Source organism: Heloderma suspectum, chromosome 13, assembly GCF_057233095.1.
Source record: "Heloderma suspectum isolate Gila_16-S chromosome 13, 16-S_ref, whole genome shotgun sequence".
Classification (NCBI taxonomy): Eukaryota; Metazoa; Chordata; class Lepidosauria; order Squamata; family Helodermatidae; genus Heloderma; species Heloderma suspectum.
Genome location: NC_139470.1, coordinates 14,176,339 through 14,194,982, shown reverse-complemented (window position 1 = coordinate 14,194,982; position 18,644 = coordinate 14,176,339). Strand labels below are relative to the sequence as shown.

Genomic DNA, 18,644 nt, shown 5'->3' with positions numbered 1-18,644 from the left:
ATACTAATGTAATTATTTCTTAGCTGCAGGACCGCACCATTTTGTCCCTGGGGCTGGCAATAAAACACCTCCAGTGGAGTGTCCAGGCCCAGAGGCAGTCCTTCTCTGAATACCAGTAGCTCGGTGGTCTATAGCAGGAAAGGGATGTTACCATCATGCCCTGCTTATGAGGTTCCAGAAACATTTGACTACTGTGGGAAACAGGCTGCCAGACATCTGGTATGATCCAGCAGGGCTCTTCTTCATCCCTCTAGACTTGTTTATCCGAAGGCAAGGGTGCGAAAGCCCTGGCCTGTAGGTAGTGATGTCAGAGAAACCTATCCAGGGGTGAAGGTCACCGACTTTTTAATCAGTTCTCCCCCCTGGAGTTCAGCTTGCTTTCCCACGAGCTGGACAGACTTGATCTGCATCAAGACAGGCCAGTTTGTGGATTTTCGGGTTTTAAAAAGTTTGCATAAAAAGTAATTTTCGCAAATTGTGCCTACAATTTGCACAAAGCGTTGTTTACGCAAATGAAAAAACCCTGGAAAAGTTCCCGGATTTTGGGAAGAAACATGCAGCTCACCTTGCAAATGCAAGCCAAGTTAGGGGCACCCTAGAAAGTTGGCGAGCCCCCAAAGGGCTGGAATTCCTAGCAATGGATATCCTTACCTATAGGCCTAATCCAGACCACCAGTATACCCAATCCAGCTCATGGAGCCTCCTTGGGTTCCTTTCGGAGGTGGGAGCCCCCTGGAGGACTTCCTGGCTGGAGGAATCCCCATGGTTATCTCCGATATCAGATTTGAGATACAGCAGGGATGCAGGGGATGGGGATGGTACATGAATCTAGGGACTCATCCAGCTCTGGGAGGAGTGGCTGCTTCTTCCAGAGCCAGCTAAGCCACTTTCTCTGTGCTGAGAAGAGTCACGGACCTCCATGCCTCTGCTCAGCATGGAGAAGGTGAAAATAGGTGCGGGTGATGTCATCTGACCCATAGAGGCCTGATGAGGGCAATCTGCCCCCCTCCCTGAAGATGTGCTCTACACCCCTTCCTAAAGGCCTAATTCGCATGGTGGTGGCAAACCTGTGTCTGGACTATACCACTGTACACTGCTGGGGGCATGACTGAATGCCCTTTCAAGCAGGCTATTCCACTTTATATTGCAATTGAGAGAATTGTATGGTTGAATGCTTCCACATTGAAAAAGAAATCCTTGATGACCGAAAAGTAGCATGATAGAGAAGGCAAGGTTAGAACTCTCAATCTTCACACCTAGCTTTCTATGTGGAATATTCAATTACGTGAGCCCAAACCTGGATTCTGAAGTGGTACAGTCCAGTCAGAGATTTAACATCTCAGTGAGACCACAGAGTCTGCACAGATACATGATCAGGACCTACATGTATAGCCCCCTGGTTTTGCTTGCTTTCGGGATTATCTGGAAATTAAAGCCTTTTAATACAAAGAAGTACCGCTCCCTTCAGTATTGGTTTGTTTTCACTTTGCCTACTTTACAGTGCAAAACCATCAGTGGTTAACAAGACCTAGAGTAAAAAAAAACCCCACCCATGTCAAAATGGTTTATTGCTGGTTGGACCCAGATATTAAAGCAAACTCTCAAGTTTAACGCATATTCAATACAGGTTCCATTATGTAGCTGTTTACAAATCTACTGGTATTGCAAGGTTCCCATTTCCTCCCTTCTGAACCTGCTTTACAACATGGCCATGCTCCAAAATGTTTTTATTGATTTCTGTCATATTCACTCATGTTGCTGAAATGGACACACTTTTCTGCCATGCAAAGGGGGGGTGGGTAGCTATCTTGGACGTGACACAGCCTGCTAGTGGATAGGGGTAGCAAAAGGAGATAGAGCAGGCTAAAGCAAGTTTCTAAAACCCGTTCCGACTGCCACTCAGCCTGAAACATACTTTGAATATATAAGATATATCATAGAATCATAGGGTTGGAAGGGGCCTACAGGACCATCGAGTCCAACCCCCTGCTCAGTGCAGGAAGCCTGATTCCCAGGCGGTCTCCCATCCAAGTACTAACAAGGGCTGACCCTGCTTAGCTTCTGAGATCAGATGAGATCAGGCACATCCAGCCCTTTGTTCCTTGAAATCCTGGCCATACATTTTGCTTTGGTTCTCAGGGAATGTCTGTGAAGGGGGTGTGTGCATGTGTATTTTGGAGACTTGATCTAGCTGTACAGCCAGCATTGCCCAAACAGCTGCTGACGCAACCCTATAGTATCTGATCAAGGTAGGTGTTTGCATGACGGTGATCTTTCTTCCAAAAGAAATCTACTCTGCAGTGAAGGCCCAGAACCTCCAAGCCTTTGGAGAAACAAGATCAAGAAGCCCCATACTAAGCATGCACTCTAGAAACAATAAAGCAGGTACTGCTTCTGCTGGGCTGCAAAACCCCTTCCAGGCACTTATCCTCCATCCCACATTCTTGCTTTGCTCCGAATACTTGGTTTTAATGTAAACCTTAACCCTACCTCCAGTACCAGAGGCAGTATGCCTATGTACACCTGTTGCTGGGGACCATGGGCAGGAGGGTGCTGTTGCACTTGCGTCCTGCTTCTGGGTTCCCAGTCAACAGCTGGTTGGCCACTGTGTGAACAGAACGCTGGACTAGATGGACCCTTGGTCTGATCCAGCAGGGCTCTTTTTATGTTCTTAATAGTTTTTTTCTGTCCCCTTTGGATGACCAACTCTTGTAGGCAGCTTGGTTAGCAGGAGTACTTCTCAAACTTTAGATTCTTTCTAGCATTTTAAATATGCTATGTTGTAATGCTAGCAATGCTTATAATTTGTCCCTAGGTGCCAGTATAATGCCACTTTGCTTCAACAACTAACAGCAGGATACTGCATTAGCTCATAATGCAAAGAAGGAGGTAGTCTTTGAAAAAAATATGTCCATTAATTTTCCATGAAAGAGAAGGCACAACAAAGCTCTTTGGTTTCATGGAACTACACTGTAGTCATTCTGTACAAGCCAATCACCAGAGAAAGAGGGTGGGGAGGGGCACGAAGTCTCCTTGCATTACCTTGGGCATGGGGGAGAGTTTTTAAGGATGCTTACACAAGGGGCAGCAATGAGTCTGGCTTGGTTTTAATGTAAACCTTAGCCCTACTTATGGGCTCTAATCTCCCAATTAGAACTGCATAAGGGACAAGTACAACAGCTTCACTCCCTCCATCCCTGTTCCTTATCACCACCGCCTTCCAAAAGTTGGAGGGCAAATATCTGCAGCAGGGAGCCTGCTCTACTTGTGTAGGCTTCCTGAGTGATGAAGATTAAGGTTCTAAATTGCATGGGGAATCAACATGAGTACAGCAGGTCTCTGAGGACAGTGACAGAGGGGGAAAGCTAGTGCATTCATCCCCCCTCTCCCTCATGTGGTTCTAATTGCGTGGAGGATTAATACTTCTGAGCAGGGCTCCTCTTTGTTCCATTTCTGTCCCAAACCCCAGTTGCCTTTGTCAGTCAGAATAGACAATCATGGGCTAGAGGGCCCAATGAACTCGTCTGGTAAATGGCAGTTTCATAAGTTAATGTACATACCTGGTTGTAAGTCCCACTGAAATCAATAGAACTTATTTCAGGGTAAATGTGCATAGGATTAAGGCTGTTACAAGAATTTAGTAAAAATGGAGGGGGTAGAGGTCAAAAATCCAGTCAATGTATTGCTAGTTCCCTGCTGAGATATTAAATACAGTACGTAGAGTCCTTCAAAAAGTAGAATTGGCACAATGCTTTGAAACACATGCAAGTTTTCTTTGGAAATTTCTTTGGAATTTCCAGAGGTAAACGTTCCCCACAAAGACGAATATATTCTCCCTGTTAAGATTAACATTTCCTGGAACTGAGCACTGGACACTTTTGTTTTGAACATAATATGTTATTGCCTATGTAAAGCTAGTAAAATTGGTGAACTCTTTGGATCCGGTTCTTTAAATCTTTTCCAACAGTTGGACTGACAGAGCAAACATTCCTTCCAGAAAAACCCATACAAACTTCTTCTCACACCTCAAGTGCCCTGGACAAGTTTTGAAAAGGAAGTGTACTTCCATTACACAAAGTTTGAGTAGTACTAGGAGAAGGAAGAGGAGCAGGAGGGAGGGAGGAAGGGAAGAAGCAACCCACCTTATACTGACTCAAACCACTGGTCCATCTAACTATTGTCAACTTTCACAGGTAGGGGCTCTTTAGGGTTTCAGGGTATCAAACCAGGGACATTCCGCATGGAAAGCATGTGCTCTACCACCAAGCTACAGCCCCTCACCCAAAGACGAAGTAGTGTTGTCCACATTAGAGCCAACCCAAATGAAAAAAAGCCTGCTCTGGGTGAAAAAGGCCTGGAAAATTATTTCTCTTAGTATTATCAAGGGATGCTTGAAGAATTCAATCTTTTGGACCTCCGAGAAAACCTGACCTGCTCTACGATTCTTGGACTAATGTACTGATGGGAAGTTAGTTATCCACCAGCTTTTGCACTTCCTGAATATTCCAACAGTTTTCAGCTCAAAAACATGAATTAAAATATATTTTAAAATGTCTATTTTGAAAGAAAATAGGTTTTAAAATACTTATCTAAACATGTATTTAAAATCAATGTTTTTTTCCCCTGATTTACCAAAAAACAAACAAACCCCAATCTCCACCCCAGCACATTAATGTGAAAATGGAACACACTGGATTTCTGGGTGAACACATGTGGAATTGATACAGGCAGGAAATAAATATGTTTGTCCATCCCAGGCTCCTCCAGCATGAACTTCTCACTGATTCATACATAACCAGAACGGCGTTGGAATCATGTCCTTATGATCAAGTCCCACACTAGCCCTGTAATGCGTGTAGAGGAGAACCAGGTGATTTAGGTGAACGAACTTCCTTTTGATGCCAGCTTTGCCATCCCCCGGTGTGGAAAGGGCCCATGTCATTCATCCAAGACATGTGGTTCCTCCTTACAGGCATTACTGAGTGGGATCTAACCTGACCGCGTGGAGGCATGTCACGTCAATAACATAGGCAGTACCTGAAGGGGAATGAGCCTTCCCATGTAAGTAGTACCCCCTGCCACCCCTATTGCTGGACCTCTGTGTTTTCTTCAAGGAAATGCACTTTTCATATGTTCCGCCCCCCACTCATCTCTTTTCTGGTGCTGTCACTGATCAGTAATATCAGAACTGAACCTCAGAGGCATTAGTCATAAACACATTCCCTTATAGATGAAGCATATAGCACCAGTGTATATATCTACAGCACCTTCCGGTTACACTCTTCTCTGAACCACAGAGTTATTTTATTCCCAGTGGTGGTGATAACTGTACTGGTACAAAGTGCTTGATGACAAAGGATGAGAGTCCTTGAACTTATGCAAGGTAGCTTTTCCTCCCCACTGAACCACTACCACTAGCTGGGATTAAAGCCTAGTCCTCACTGAGGGGGTAAATCTGGATCTGGGTTGCACCGTTTTAGACTGAACACTGGAGCTCATATGATGGAATTTTCCTCTATTATACAAATTAGGCAGGCACCAACCCTCCTAGGTTTTCAGCGCCTACTGAAAACATACAGTTTCCAATAGGCCTTCCCAGAAAGGTAGTCTTATCGTCTGTATGAAGACTTGTTTTGTACACCGCTTAGACATTTCTTTAATGGAAGAGATTCATGAATATCATTAAATAAATAAATATTCCCTGGATATATAAAACTAACATGTTAGAGACTTAATCTACTCTTCTTTCTGCTAGCTTTTTATGTACAGGGACACTATTATTATTATTATATTATTATTATTATTGATGTGAACTTCCACATGCAATCTGGATAGGAACATAGGAAGAAGCCGTCTACCAGATCAGTCCATCTCCATTTAGGCCAATATTGTCTACTCTGAAAGGCAGTGGCTCGCCATGGTTTTAGGCAGATGGTCTCTCACACCACCTGCTACCTGATCCTGTTTAACTGTCAGGGTGGACACTGAGCCCACAGAACCTCAGAGCAGTTCTGATTCTGAGGAGGAACAGCCATCCGTGGGAGAGGAGCGTGCTCATCCCTCCCAGGCCCTGCAGCTGGCAGAGATTCCTGCTGCTGGCATTCCAGAGATAGATAGCGGTCCTGGGAGTGAAAGAGCATGGGATGAGGGCTGGCTGGATGCTCGACGCAGACGCAAAGAACGACGAGCTATGGAGGGCGTGGAAAGGAGGCGTAGTGCCCATTTGGCGCACAAGCAACGGTGGCGTCCAGAGGATCCAAGGGAGAAGGGGAGGGACTCTCCCTAGCCCATAAGTTCAGGATCTGCAAGTGATTCTCATTCAAATGGGGACCAACTGTTTCCAACCCAGGGCATAGGTTACTCTGCTGTTCATAGCTTAGTCGCTGGTGATAGAGTTATTAAAGGAATAAAGCCTTGAAAAGAATCCTTTGTCTGTGTCTGGAGTTGGCTACTGGAGTAGACTGAAAGAGGCCAGCTAGGGCCCCCTGACATTAACTGGAGATGCCAGGAACTGAACATAGGACCTTCTGCATGTGAGGCATGTGCTCCCCCACTGAGCTATAGTCACACACAATCCCCCAACACAGACACAGGTCTGCCACCTCAGTGAGAACAACAGAAGAATTTCTACACTAGCAGGTGTGCCCACTTGGGAAAAAGCATTCTCAGCACAAGGAGTAGGGAAAAGGATGAATAGCGTAACCCTGTTCATGCATATTTGGAAGGAAGTCTACTGTGTTCATTGGGACCCTACTTCTTGGTAAGTGCGCAGAACATTTCAGACTAAGGCAGCATGTGCCAGTTTTGGACTAAAACTTGCAACCTGCCAGATTTAGAGAATCAACAGTTAAGGAGCGTAATGCTCCTTCAGCCTCTTTTACCAAAAGGGTTCTTGGCCTCCCTGCTAGAGAAGGTACCAATTACCACTAGCTGTGATGTGCTGGCGTCGTCAGTGCTTCAGACACCTCTCCATAAAGGAACCAACAATTCTTTTCATGTAGGTATTCAGACAAGCCATTAGATGCCTTTTGGTAATTTTACCAACCCGGGCTGAATTTGAACCACTGACGTAAGAGTTAAAAGGCTTCATTATCCCATTACAAAGGCCCTTGAGATATCCCTTCACTTTGTAATTTTGGTCTTAAAAAAAAACCCCTCCAGTCAATGCCTTAAAAAATACACCAACACACAACCTTCTCTGCTTGTAATTTGGAAGGGGAAAAAAAGAACATGCTGGTAATGCTAGAAGTGCACTGCAAGGGTTTCAAAACGGATGGTTTTATGAGCTACTATCATGTTATTTCATTTATAATAAGATATAATGTGTGTATCTGCACTCTGTACCTGAGAGAAAGCAAAAGAAAAATTGGAGGCAATGTGATTTGGTGGGTAAAGGTAAGGTCCACTAAAATCATGTTGGACCTTATGTATTAAAAAATGTTCTTGCACAAAATGGTGCACAGGTTTCAATCATGTACATAGGTTGTATGGTAAGCAAAAGGACTCTTTTTACATGTGAAAAGGGTGTTTGTAAGAAGCCTCCCTTAAAATCCCATGTGACTTAATATTCCATATTAAGAGAGAAACGGTGTGGTGTGGTAGTTAAGAGTGTTGACCGGGGAGACCCAGGTTCTAGTCCCCGCTCAGTGATGATACTCACTGGGTGACTTTGGGCTGGTCACCAACTCTCAGCCTAACCTGCCTCACAGGGTTGTTGTGAGGATAACATGGAGAGGAGGAGGATCATATATGCCATCTTGACTACTTGGAAGAAAGGTGGGATATAAATGAAACAAATAAAATAAATATGTTAGATTGGTTCCAGCCATTTCTGATGTAAACAGAAGGTATTTGAAGTGGGGATACTCTGAAGGTGTCCTATTTGGGTAAGTCCCACTAAATTTGTCAGGTTCTTAATGTTATATATGAGGACACATTTCTGCACAAAATAACACAGGTTGCCAACATTTATCTTATGACATATATCAGAAGCACTTTTGGGGGTGCCTTGCAGACTAAATACGAGGGATGTATCCCTGCTTGAACGCTTGCAAGCAGGGTCAAGGTGAGCGCACAGACTGGCTAGCTGTGCTATGTTCACTTCAATCCTCTGAGCTCCACCACTGCCTCCACCTTCCCCTGCTACAAGGCTCAGAACCCTGGGGAACAAGAAGGAGGTGGCAGACAGGAAGGGACTCCTAGCAGAGCATCTTTTCTCAACAGGGAGTGTGACTACCAGTCCCACAATCCACAACATGAAACTGATACTCTGCATGTTATATCTGTGAAGGGGAAAAGCCCTCCAAGGACCTTGGAGAGCCTTCCCCCTCGTGGAAATGAGGCATATAGTGCTACATAAGAAACTTGGGCTGAGCAATGATGGATCAGACCAAGGTACATCACATAGGGAGACCCATGCCAGGTCAGACCAAGGTACATCTAGTCCAGCATTCTGTTCACACAGTGGCCAACCAGCTGCCCAGAGGAAACCCGCAAGCAGGATATGAGTGTAATAGCACCCTCCAATGCCTGTTCCCCAGCAACTGGTATACATAGGCAAACTGTCTTTGATACTGGAGGTAGCATATAGCCATCAGAACTAGTAGCCATTGATAGCCTTATCCTCTAGGAGTTTGTCCAGTTCCCTTTTAAAGCCATCCAAGTGGGTGTCCATCACTACATCTTGTGGAAGTGAATTCTATAGTTTGCCTATGTGCTGTGTGAAGTACTTCCTTTTATCTGTCCTGAATCTCCCACCAATCAGCTTCATTGGATGACTCCTGGGTTCTAATATTGTAAGGCAGGAGGGAATGTCTCCCTATCCACCTTCTCCACACCAGGCATAATTTTGTTCACCTCTATTGTGTCTCCCTTGGCTTGCCTTTTCTTTAAGCTAAACAGTCCCAGATGTTGTAACCTTTCCTCATAGGGAAGTTGCTCCAGCCCCTTGATCATTTGAGTTGCCCTTTTCTGCACTCTTTCCAATATCCTTTTTGGGTGTGGTGACCAGAACTGTATACAGTATTCCAAGTGTGGTTGCATCATAGATTTTTCCATGGGGAGTATGATCTTGACAGTTTTATTTTTGATTCCTTTCCTAATTATGGCTATCATGGAATTTGCCTTTGCCTAACATGGAATTTGCTAGTTTCCCACCAGAGGTTCTGGGATGGAGAGCCCATCAACCAGGATCTGGGGTGGACCTGCCACCTCTGTTGCCATCCTCTGCCCTGCCCGCAAAGTAAACAGTGAACATTTACACAAACAAAGAATATATGAGTCTTTGCTACTGTTCAATCAAAACACATGCAAAGGCTTGACAAGTAGCAAGATGTTCATGCATACCTACAAAATGCCTACAAGTTGCTTAGGAAGACTTGTGTTGATTGAATGCACGCACAAATGCCTACCGGTTACAACGTCTGGAAATTATGCCCCTTGTGAGGAGGGCAAACCTGCCATAGGCTCTTGAACTAAGAGGGAAGTGGTACAGAGGAAATAACCAAGAATCAGTTCAGTTCCCATATTAGCCATGTGAAGCCTTGAACAAGTCACTTCTCTCCACCTGTCTGTGGTTACAGATGCCAACTCTTTAGGGCTGTCTCTTAGGGTGGAACTACACATCATAAGAAGCAATGGAGCTACCATTTCAAGTTCTCTTCCTTTGTATTGTGTAGTACAATTTACCAAGTGTCATGAAGTTTAGCATTTTCCCACCCTCACTAGGGGAATGAATGATATGGGGGGCGGGGCGGAGAACAGGACAGAATATACAGTGTAGTGACATCAGGACACAAGGTTAAGTTGTACCATATTACAAAGGGGTGGGGAATGACAGAGGACTGATTTTTTAGTGGTACACTTGCAATTCTTTCCAAAATCAATCTTGGGAGCAATGATAGCTTGAAGAGAGCCCCCCAAAACAGAAAGTACCTCATTCAAGTGGTAATTCCCATGGTGGGGTAGTTATGAGATACTGTCACTTTTTAGGTAAGATACTTTTTATCCCACACACACCTGTCTCATGCCACTGGTTAATCCATGCTCTGAACCAGCACTGAACTGGAAGCTGCAGGGAACCACAGCACCCTGATGAATGTAGCTGCATGACTGCAAGTGCATTTAACTTATTCACACATAGACATCTACAAAACATAATGACTAGGTTCACATAACATGACAATCCACACCCAACGTTAAGTATCGGTTGAATGTGGGTTGTTGTTGAATTGTGGGTTGTTGTGTTGTGTGAACCCAGCCGCACTAACAAACCATGGTTTGTTAACCACGAAGATCCAATAAAGAGAACCCATGGTTTGTTGTTTGGTTGTGAACAGTGGGTTGTTTGTGGTTAACAAACCATAGTTTGTTAGTACATCTGGGTTCACAGAACCCACGTTTCAACAACCACCCATCCTCAGCCCATCCTCAACCTTGTGTGTAGATTGTCATGCTGTGTGAGCCCAATCAATGTGTGAAGTGGCCCTTATTTTACTGTTACAGTTGTTTGTTTTGTTTAATTTATACGCCACCTTTCCAGCAAATGGTGCTCAAGGCAACTCAACTGGGTCTTAAAATCCAGTTCTTCCACAAACCTTGTCTGACTCATCCGCCCCACTCTTAAGCATAAATAATTACCATTTAGTTGAACATCATGCCTTCAAACTGCTATCTTGTTCCCTTCCTTATCACCTCTCCCTTGTTTCCTTTTGTCATCTAACTTTGACCTACAGGCTCTTCGGAGGACAGGACGCTCCCTTAGTCTTCCCTTTACCAAATTCCATATAGGACAATTAATTTCAGATGTATTTCTCCTCCAGGGGGCTGACAGCTAGCTTATCCAGTTTTAAGGTTTGGTTGAGTTGGTACATGAAAGAGTTCAAGCTTCCTGACAGTCTGTTGAGGCCAAACCCCATCTCTGCATTGGAAGCTCAGCCTGTTAAATACTGAAGGGACCTAATAGTCCATCCACCAGATTGGATCCTTATAAAATTAAGGCACTGTTCCTTGGAGGATGAGGGACAGGCCGCTCAACCATTCTACACCCTACGTAGTAGGAGCTTTCTTCTGCCTGTATGCCATCCAGACACGTGCTCTCTCCCATGTTCCTACAGTGAAGACAGCTGACGTGTCAAATGTCAAGAATGCGTGAAAAACTTCACTCTGCTCAAAGGTCACAAGGCCTGTCCTGGCAACCACAAGAGATGGATGACCCCATCAGTTCCTTCACAGTTATGTAACTTGAGACATCATTTCTCTACTTCAATTTGTGTGGCTGAACAAACAAAGGAAGTCTCACAATTTTGCCCTCCAGCAAAACTGCAATCCTTCCAGCAATATATTAGCACCAGGAAGTTCTGGGAAGAAAATGATTCCTAAGAAAAGGCAAGATAGCCACCATGAGTGATCCAGTGGTGTAGGGGAGCCAGGACCCACAGGGACACAGCTGCAGGAGGTTTAAAAAAAAAGAAAAAGATCAGGGACTCGGAGGTCATCTGCCACCCTCCTCAGAACTCCCTGTTCCCTCTCAGTTATCTGCAATCCACACAGTAGCTGGGGATGCGGATGAGTTTTCCCAACAAAAATATATTGTTTCTTGTTGTCATGCAAAATATTTTGGGGTGGCTTGGTCTTGAAGGGACAATTGAGACTCATTAGCTTTACAAGAGACCTGCTCCAGGTGGGGGAGAAAAAACTGCTAGAACTGTTTCATCGATATGGATCAACAGAGCTGCTGGCATTTTTGGACTCTCCTTGGGGGCGCTATGCGGAATGTGATGATGAATGCCTGCACTTCAAAATTTACCACGACACCACTGGAGTGATCCCTGAGAAGGCAATGAGTTTTGTAGGCTTCACAGAAGAATAAGGGTGCCCACTGTTGGAAACGGGATACTGGAGAACATGTACTCATGCACATGTATAAATAAACACACACACACGCACACATATGAAGAGTAACTTAAGAGGCCCTATTCATATCCAGGTACTGATAAGGATTACGCATCTGCACCATGAAAAGTGTTCAACACTGAGCCATTAATGCCTGTTTGAAAGAGAAGGGCAGCTTTTCTCATTTCTGCTTTCTGCCCCCTCCAGATGGATGTGTATTTATGTCCGCAACATTCTAAAAGCCACTTCGCTCGACCAGCCAGAAGAGAGCTGGAACGAGCGAAAGAAAAAGACCCTCAAAGTGCCTCACTGGAGGCTGACGTAATTATTGGGGGGGACATTAAATCACCAAGAGCACCCCCCCCACCTAGAGTCTCTAAAGTGGCCAGCACCTCTTGCAACATATTTCCTAATCAGTTGGTATTTATGGTTGATATTTTATATTTCCAATTTCCCCCTCAGGGCTCACGAGAATGCAGAGCACCTGCCAACCTTTTCGGCTGGGCCCATAATTGCCAATTTGCTCTTTGCCTTAGTATATCACTCAATTTAGCCCTTGCTGTGCCCTGCATACATCCTCATTCATCTAGATGCACCCATGACAATTAGAGTGTTAGCTTCAGCTAACTAGGGCAACAATTCTACTAGGGCTGGGAGACAATTATTAGTCTATTTTCCCATCTTGGGGGTGACAAAATTGAGAATCCATGACAATTACATCCAGCAATTCCACACTCCACGGCTGCCTTCCCCTCCTGTTCCCCCTTCCCCCCTACCTTCCATACATTTCAAATTAACGCAGCTCTACCACCACATTCAAATGTTCTGTGTTTGTGGGGAATGAGGGTCCTATTTAAATGATAATGAGGAACGATCCATTCAATTTAGTGACGGAGAAAATCCATTAAAAAACGCAGGCAGTTCTTAAGCTGATGGGTCAAGAAAAAGATAAACCCTTTTTTAAAAGCCATTATGTAAGGCTCTGTGTGGATTTTTTTACACTTTCGGGACATCAGGAAAGATTAGGACAATTATGGAACAAGGAGTAGCGGGGAGGGAAAACAGAACACCCTCTTTCCCTCTTGGGGCCACCCCAAACCTCCCCCTATTTAATTTCAGTCAAAATAATCAAACGGGCACAGGAATTGGTTGTCTCTTAATTCTCTTGTAATACCCTGTGCCTAACAGTGAGAAGAGAAAAATCTGGTTTTTAAGAACTAGTTGATGGTTCTATAAAAGCCAGATAGGATCATTTTTCAGACATGTGTGATGGGGTAACAAGTACTGCAATGAACAAAAAAGGGCTTTTTATTTAGATATTGCAATTTACTGACAAGCAGACTTGTCACCAGAAACTGGTCTGGTTTGGATGTACATATCTTGGCTTAATAACCTGATATATGCAAGAGCCTTCTGTCTGTGCGCTTTGGCCTTGCAGTGCGCCTTCATTTCTCGTGGTGTGCCGCGATTCAACACTTCCTCAGTTAATTAACCACAATTTCCCATTATACCTGAATGGTAACACTATGTTTACAAGGACTGGAATAAGGCAGGAACTTAAACCACAGCCTGACGTTGGTTTAAGATCGTGGCTTGTTCTGATCCTTGTAACCACAGTTTCTCGCTTCAGATATAACAGGAAACTACAGTTAATTAACCTAGGATGTGCTGATTTGCAGTGTGAGGAGAAGGGAGGGGAGAAGGTGCAACACAAGGACAGAATGTACAGCAGGGGTGAGCAATTTGTGGCCTGCCAGATGTTCTGGCCTACAACTTCCATCAGCCCTAGCTAGCATAGCCTGTGGTGAGAGATGGTGGGAGTTGTAGGCCAAAACCTCTGGAGGGCCACTCCAGAGGTTTTGGCCTCTGTAGCTTGTGCCTGTACTCCTGGTGTACAGGCACAAGCTCATGCATATCTTGGTTTGTTAAGCTGAGATACAAACATCTGTTCTGGGCGACTGTTTCTGGCTTATTTTAAAAACAATCCAATTTTCACATACTTTAATGGAGCTTTAGCAAATTTCTTTTCTAGACTGTTCCGGAGAAGTGGTTACTTATTTTATTATTTGACCTCCTCTGTCCCCAAACAGTACTTAAGGCTGCTTGCAAAATTTTGAAGACAAAAGAAGAAAAATTGTTCACAGCATACTTAACGTACTTTCATTACATTCTTGAAATTTGGAGAAGGTTAACTTTGCATGTTATTTTTTCAGCACAGAAAAAAGAATGTGTCACATACTGTCAATATACAGATCTAGGTAAACACATCATGGAAAGTAGATACACACAGCCATTTCTCAATGTGTGTACTTGGGGGAATGGAAGGAAGAAAGAGACACACTGGAATTCATGTCAACTTTTTTTCTTCTTATCACTGTGGTTAAACTCTGTGATGGAAAAAACAACAGAGGCACATTTAAACACAGGCACATCAAGTATATTGAGCAGCCTTATACTGTGTCCAACCACTGGTCAATCTTGCCTTTGACTCCCAAATGCAACTGATAATGACTCTCCAAGGTCTTAGGCAAGCTAACCTGGCATCTGAGAGTCTTTTCATTGGAGATGCTGGGAACTGAATCTGGAAACTTCTGAGCAATAGATGCTTCCTGCTTCCTCCAGCAAAAGTCAGTTGGCTGTGGGGCTGTTCACATCCTTTCATAGTGTAGGCCTTACCAAATGGGCAACTTGTAGTGTAGGCCTTACCAAACAGGCAATAAGAACGGGCAACTTGTGGCTTTCCAGATGTTTTGGCCTAAAACTACCATCAGCCCTGGCCCACACAGCTGATGATGAGGGATGATGGGAGTTGTAGGCCAAAACAAGTTGCTCAAACCTGCATTAGAAGAAGTTGTGGCCTAACTATACTGGCCCTAAACTAGTACAAAATGGGTAGGAAAAATTCAGAGGAAGTGCCCTCTCTGGGTGTTCCAAATGAAGGGTCTATGCATCATCAATTATTTAGTTAGTTAGTTATTAAATTTATATACTACTTTTCTACCAAACATGGCACTCAAGATGCCATGGTTGGCATGAGCACTCAACAGAAATAAAATACAGATTAAAACACAAACTTAATTAAAATGTAACATAAAAACAAATTAAAAACACATTTAAAAACACAATAATAAAAAAATAAACAGCACTCAGCCCCATAAAAACCCCTTTAGGAGCAGACCAGCTTACATGCCAAAGGTCTGACTGAATTAAAAAACTGCCTGTCGATGGAAAGGCAACAAAAATGGAACAAGCCCAGCCACCCCTGGCAGGGAGCAGCCACTGAAAAGACCCTGTCTAATGTTCCAACCAAATGATGTGACAATGTACAGCTGTCTCTGGGATCCAGGAACCTCATGTTCCAGCTCCAAGATGGAGCAGAAGATCTAAACTGGAGTTTGGGAAAATTGCTTATGTTCCCAGATTTGGATAGCTAGAGGGGGAAGGAGTTGTCTGCATTCAATGTCCCATGCAAGACTCCCTTTCTGATTTTAGGTGTAACATAACCCTTCTCCTGCTTCCTCCTGTAATCAATCCCCAGCATCTCCAGGTAGGGCTGGAAAAACTCCTGCTTGAAAACCTGGAGAGAGGCTGCCAGTCAGTGTCGACAACACTGGGCTAGATGGTCTGACTCAATATAAGGCAGCTTCCTATGCTCCTATAGTAGAAAAATAATGTTAGCCAGTCCTGCCCGCCCCAATCCCCCCACCCCTGCCCCACAAGAACCTGTGAGCTTAGAGGATGATGAAATTGAGCCTACAGAGTGGTGTGTGTGTGTGTGTGTGTGTGTGTGTGAAAAGAAGTCAAGAACCCTGTGTCTATGGTTGCAGTGCAGACACAGAGACCCAGTTTCCACCATCACTGGGGTTTAAACAAGCCATGGTGGCTTGTTTAAGTCATGGCACATGCAGGGCGCCATTGGCCTAATTACCCGCCTAGGTGTGATTGTCATGTTGTCCAAATGGCATGGCTTGTTTGAGGAAAAAATAACCCGCTGCCTGTTGAATTTCCAACCCACCTCTCCACAAAAAAGGAACATGGAGGATGGGGAACTGAAGTGACCTGCTCAAGGACTCTGACCATTTTTGGTGAGTGTCCTAGAAGGGGAATACAGGCCAAGAGGTGAAAAATACCCCTCCTCTGCACTGCAGAGGGATAGTTCAGAACTGCATTTCTCTTCCTTGTTATACAGCTATAAAATGCTCTGGTTTGGGCCTGGCAGCTCTCTAGCATTATATAGCACATCAGGAGAAACCTTCAAGGGTCGAGGAGGTGTCCTTTATTACCCTTCCCACGCCTAAAACCCCACCAAACCCTGCCAAAGATGATTGAACTGGACTACAAGACTCCTGTTCCAGGATTGCTGAAGACCGCTTCTTTATGGGGTAGGGGTCTACTGTGACGCTGTGTTGCAGGCCACAATTCTGGACTTATCAATGGAACAAAGCACCATGCGGGGCCGCCGCCTCCTCCTCCTCTTCCTCCTCTTCTTCTTCCTTTTGAGGCAGTAAAAGAGTTCTGCAGCCCTGGGAGGAAGGGAACACCAAGCGTACCACCCATGGAGCATACCATTCAAGCAACTGCTTTTCTGGATCTATTAACAGATCTCACCTGCAGCACAGCACCTGGCTGGCTGCAGCACAGCACCTGGCTGGCTGGGATGTTAAAAGAGCTCTGCAGCCCCAGAAGACCACAGCCGGCCACTACCACAGGTTAATGCCTAAGACTGTTGACCCTTTGTGGGAGATACAATTATACCAAAGGCTGGGTTCAGACAACATGATAACCCACGTTTATTCCATAATAAACGTGGGTTATCGTGTTGTCTGAATACCCACGGTTGTTGTGGAAATGTGGGTTATCGTGTTGTCTGAACCCAGCCGCGGTAACAAGCCATGGTTTGTTAACCATGAACAACCCATGAAGAGAAACAAAGGTTTGTTGTTGGGTTGTGAACTGTGCAGGCCCAGTGTGGGTTAGGTGGTTTGCATCAACCTTGCGAACAAGTCCAAAGACGTTACTAGCCCACCTGCCCACAAATACCTATGCTAGTAATTTGTAGCTGAAAGGGCCAACTGTGTAACAATTCCCTGATGGGTGCTGGCAGCAATTCTGACTCACTGGCTTAGCCTGGTGTACACAGGAGCTTTGAACTAAAGCAAGGGCAGTCATTGGCCTAAGTTCAAAAGCCTGCGATCAGTTCAGGCCTTGGGCAAGAGCCATCTGTCCCTTCTCTGGCAAGAAAGAAGAGGGGGAAAAGAGGTGACCTGACCACCTATGCTACCTCCAGGATCAGAGGCAAAATGCCTCTGAAATACCAGCTGCTGGGAAACCACAGTGGGAGAGGGTGATTGCTCCCATATCCTTCTTGTGGGCTTCTCAAAGGCGTCTGGTTGGCCACTGTGACAACAGAATGCTGGACTAGATAGCCGTTTGGTTTGATCCATCAGGACTCTTCTTCTTATGTTCTTATGAGTGAGAGAGAGTGAAAGAGCAAGAGAGAACGAAGAATCATTCAGTGGTTGGTGCGCCTGTTGTACAACTGAGGAAGAGACAATTGAGGTTTCGAGAAAAACTTCCTGTTGGTAAACAAACCAACCCACGGCAGACAAACAAAATTATTTGCCCACAAGAGCTTCAAAGCCCCCACCCCCACTTACTTGCTTTTCTTTCCAATTCACACATGTTTCTTTATCCTGGAATCAGATCACAGGCGCATGTCTGGGACCCCCCTCCACCCTCCAGCCTCTCTTATTTCTTCCCACCACACAGGCTGTTTATAGCACCCCATTCACACTCAAAACATGTAAAGTGAATTCTACCCAACCACCCCCAACATCACCACCGTCACATTTCGCTGTCAGAGCTGTCAAGCTGAATCCCGCTTTAATCTGCCAGAAGCACTTTTCTGCTGACATTTTTAATAAATACTTTCAGCTTTTAAACACATTTGTGGGAGCCATTTTACCCCCTCCTCTCTCCCCTTCCCTCTCCTCCTTCTCCTTCTTCGGGAGAATAAGCTTTGAAAGCCTTAATAGCAAATACATTACACTTATCAAAGGCTTCCCCCCCCCCCGTTTTTTTTGCATCCCGAAACAGAGGTAGTGTTTTCAATTTTAAAGCTAAATTAACTGTCCAATTGAATTTGGCTGGTGTGAGCTGCTTTTCCTGTGACAGGTTTTAGTTATGAAGCATATTTCACATTAATAGAACTCAACATGAAAACCCACTCTCTCTGGGACGTAACCGTGGCTCGCCATTGAAATGTTAAATTTAATATTTCAGACATGCCTTGTGCCAGCGTTTGATTATTGTTCGTCATTTAAATCTCTCCTAACGGGGAAGGTCCTAATTAGCAAAAAATCATGTTTTAATGAAGGCAAAATGCTAATTGCTAACACAAAAAAGCCTTCACATAAAATTATCCCAGCACTTCCATTGATTTCTTGGCGAATGAAAAAGAGAGAGAGAGAAGAAGCCCATTTGTGTGTTTACACACTAAGCCACCGTTTGCTTTTGTTTTATCATAACATTTCACTCAAAAGCAGCACTTGGGTTCTTCAGAGAAAGGCATTCTATAACATCCCCCCCCCCCACCTCGCCCCGCCAACCAGGTATCCCCCTTCTCAGAGCGGGAGGCATAAAAATAGATGAGGCCATCCATGCAATCCAGAATAATTAGACGATGGACGTGTTGTTGTTTTTTAAGCTACACAAAAAGAAATTTCTCTTTCCTCATTCTCTCTCTCTCTCTC

At 44.6% G+C, this 18,644-nt stretch overlaps 1 protein-coding gene across 2 annotated transcripts in view; it reads right to left on the bottom strand.

The window, feature by feature from the left end:
• The window catches only part of FBRSL1 (fibrosin like 1), a 965,642-nt gene that overhangs the window by 488,100 nt on the left and 458,898 nt on the right, over nt 1–18,644 (bottom strand). The window lies entirely within an intron of this gene.